Here is a 3,970-nt window from a genome sequence, read left to right on the forward strand (position 1 = left end):
AGTTCAAAAATTTTTATACCGATTTTGAATGTTCAGATAGTCTGGCATTTTTTCCTTTTTGTAAGTGTGGAGGTAGTGCTCATTAGGGTATTCTACATCCTAAATTGAAACAGAAAATATCATAAAAACTCATTTTTATAGAATTCAAACAGTCAAAAATCCTGATGTTTCTAAGTACTTGTATATTTAATTTAATCTTTTAAAGTTTAGTCAACATAGCTTTTAAGTTATTTTTGGTTCTGTACAGCAATAATAATGGTAATATGTATGATCATTTTTGCTTATATTTCTCAGGATTTTCTTTTGAATAGAGTAATTGCTATTCAACATAACCTACTTTTTAAACTTATTTCAATAGATTTAGGGGGGTACGAATTGTTTTTTGTTACATGGATGAATTGTATAGTAGTGAAATCTGGGCTTTTAGTGTATCCATTACCCAAATAGTATGAACTATACTCAATTGGTAGTTTTTCATCCCTCATCCCCCTTCCACCTTCATCCCTTGTAAATCTCCAATGTCCAATAGAGCACTCTGTATGACCATGCATACCCATAGTCTTGCTCTCACTTATATTTGACAACATTTGGTATTTGTTTTTGCATTTTTAAGAAACTTCACTTAGGAGAATGGTGTCCCGTTTCATCCAAGTTGCTGCAAAGGATATTATTTCATTCTTTTTTATGGCTAAGTAGTATTCCATATATAGGGGTGTGTGTGTGTGTGTGTGTATACACACACATCACATTTTCTTTATGCACTCACCAGTTGATGGTAACTTAGGCTGATTCCATATCTTTGCAATTGTGAATTGTGCTGTGATAAAATTATGAGTGCAGGTGTCTTTTTCATATAAAGACATTTTTTCTTTTCTGTAGACACTTAGTAGTAGGATTATGGGATTGAATGGTAGGTCTAATTCTAGTTCTTTAAGGAATTTCTATACTATTTTACACAGGGAGTGTACTAATTTACATTCCCAACAACAGTGTATAAGCATTACCTTTTCAAAGCATCTGCTCCAAGATCTATTCTTTTTTGACTTCTTAATTATGGCCATTCTGACAGGAGTAAGGTGGTATCTCATTGTGATTTTAATTTGCATTTCCTTGATGATTAGTTATGTTGAGCATGTTTTCATAAGTTTATTGGCCATTTGTCTATCTTCTTTTGAAAAATGTCTGTTCATGTCTTTTGCCCATTTTTAATGGGGTTATATGTTTTTTTGTTGCTGATTTGTGTGAGTTCTTTGTAGATTCTGGATATTAGCCGTTCGTGAGATATACGGTTTCTGAATATTTTCTCTAATTCTGTGTGTTTTCTATTTTCTCTGTTCATTATTTACTTTGCAGTGCAGAACATTTTTAATTTAATTAAGTCCCATTTACTTATTTTTGTTGTTGCTTTATTTACTTTTGGGGTCTTATTCATAAACTCTTTATCAAAAATAGTTTTTCCTCAATTTCTTTCTAGAATTTTTATGGTTTTAAGACTTACATTTAAGTCTTTAATCCATTTTGAGTTAATTTTTGTATGTGGTAAGTGATAGGGATCCAATTTCATTCTTCCTCATCGGGCTATCCATTTTTCCCAGCACTGTTTACTGAATAGGTTGTCCTTTCCCCAGTGTATGTTTTTGTCTACTTTTTCAATGATCAGTTGGTTGTGAGTATGTGGTTCTATTTCTGGGTTTTCCATACTGTTCCATTGATCTAAGTGTTATTGGGTAATGTGATGCCTCCAGGTTTGTACTTTTTGGTTAGCATTGTTTTGGCTATTTGGGCTCTTTTTTGATTCCATATGAAATTTAAGATGTTTTTTGTTCTAATTCTGTGAAAAATGACATTGGTATTTTGATGGGAATTGCACTGAATTTGTAAATTCCTTTGGGCAGTATGGACATTTTATCAATATTGATTCTTTTAATTCATGAACGTGAGATGTTTTTCCATTTGTTTGAGTCATCTATGCTTTCTTTTATCAGTATTTTGTAGTTCTCATTGTACAGATCTTTCATCTCCTAAGTTAGGTATTTTCCTAGGTATTTCTTTTTTTATTTGCAGCTGCTATAAATGAGAATGAGTTCTTGATTTGATTCTCAGCTTAGCTGTTATTAGCATATACAGATAATACCGATTTTTGTGCGTTTGTTTTATACCTGAGACTGCTGAATTCGTTTATTAATTCTAGGAGTCTCTTGAAGAAGTCTTTAGGGTTTTCTAGATATAATATCACATCATAGGAAAACAGGGATAGTTTGACCTCCTCTTTTCCAATATGGATACCTTTTATTTCTTTCTCTTATCTGATTGCTCTGGCTAAGAATCCCAGTATTATGTTGGATAGAAGTGGTGAAAGTGGGCATCCTTGTCTTGTTCCAGTTCTTGGAGGGAATGCTTTCAGCTTTATTCCATTCAGTGTGATGTTGGCTGTGTGTTTGTCATATATGGCTTTTACAATTTGGAGGTATGTTCCTTCTATGCCTAGTTTGTTGAGGATTTTTATCATGAAGGGATGCTGAGTTTTATCAAGTGCTCTTTATGCATGTATTGAGATGATCATATGGATTTTGTTTTCAATTCTTGTTATGTGGTGAATCACATTTACTGATTTTGCAGATGTTGAACCCTCCTTGCACCCCTGTAATGAAACCTACTTCATCATGGTGAATTTTCTCTATATGCTTTTGGATTCAGTTTACTAGTGTTTTGTAGAGAATTTTCGCATCTAGATTCATGAGGGATATTGGTCCATAGCTTTCTTTTTTATTGTCCTTTCCTGGCTTTGGTATCAAGGATCTGTAAACTGTGAATTTACCTAAAAGAAATATTTCCAGTTTGGGCTAATAAAATGAACTGAGACCACTTCAGCATAAGTTAATTACTCTGGCATGAGTAAATAAATATACTTGAAAAGTGGAACAAATATTTTTGAAAATTGACTTTTTTTCCTCTAAATGTCCAGTATCATTCTGTTGAGTCAACACTTAGACAACGATAAGTGGCAAACTCAAGTATGAATAATTTTTAATAGCCAAGAATTATCATGAAATTTCTTTTTTTTGTTTCCTCAAAATACTCAGACATACTGACTTTTTTATTAAGGTAGCTAAGCAATTTTAAAATTGTAAACAGGCATTTATTCTCAACTTAAAAGATGTTTTTAACACAAGACCCCAGGATGTATTAGGTAAATTCAAAATGATAGATGAATTTAGATATAACCAACTGTTACGCCAATATACTGTTCTGTAGTTCTTGGCTCTATTCCAAGACTTTGCATACAACATACAATTCACCAAAGTGCATTCTGGGTCATTTCTACAATTATGCTGAATTACCAGATGTTCTTTGCTGTACATAGTAAATGTAAAAGCTCATTTAAAAGTCATAACTCTAGAGTACCATACAGTAAGAGCAGGGACTGCAGCTTTTTTACTTCTTGATAATAGAGCAGTGGTTTATGCACTTAGCCCTATATTTATACCTGAGACATTATTCCTGACTAATTGGCATTTTATGAATTGGCATCAATCATGGAAGTATTAAATCAAATTCAGAGAAAAGCAAACATAAATGATGGAAAGCTGAGTTTGACATACGTAAAAGATTAAAAAGCCAAATATATTTTACTTAGCCAAATAGTATCTTAGGGAGATGTGGTGTTTAATTTTATGTGTTAATTTGGCTGGGCCATGGTACCCAGACATTTGATCAAACACTGATCTTGATAGTGCTGTGAAGATATTATTTAGATGCTATCAACATTTATCATAGTAGACTTTGACTAAAGCAGATTACCCTCCACAATGTAGGATTAGTTGAAGGTCTTAAGAGAAAATAGGCTGATGTTCCCCAAGGAAGAAGGAAATCTGCCTACAGACTGTCTTTGTACCTGAGCTGCAAACTCAACTCTTCCCTAGGTCTCCAGACTCCCAGCCACCCTGAAGATTTTGGACTTGCCAGCCTC

Source organism: Propithecus coquereli, unplaced genomic scaffold, assembly GCF_000956105.1.
Source record: "Propithecus coquereli isolate 6110/MARCELLA unplaced genomic scaffold, Pcoq_1.0 Scaffold31, whole genome shotgun sequence".
In the NCBI taxonomy this organism is placed as follows: Eukaryota; Metazoa; Chordata; class Mammalia; order Primates; family Indriidae; genus Propithecus; species Propithecus coquereli.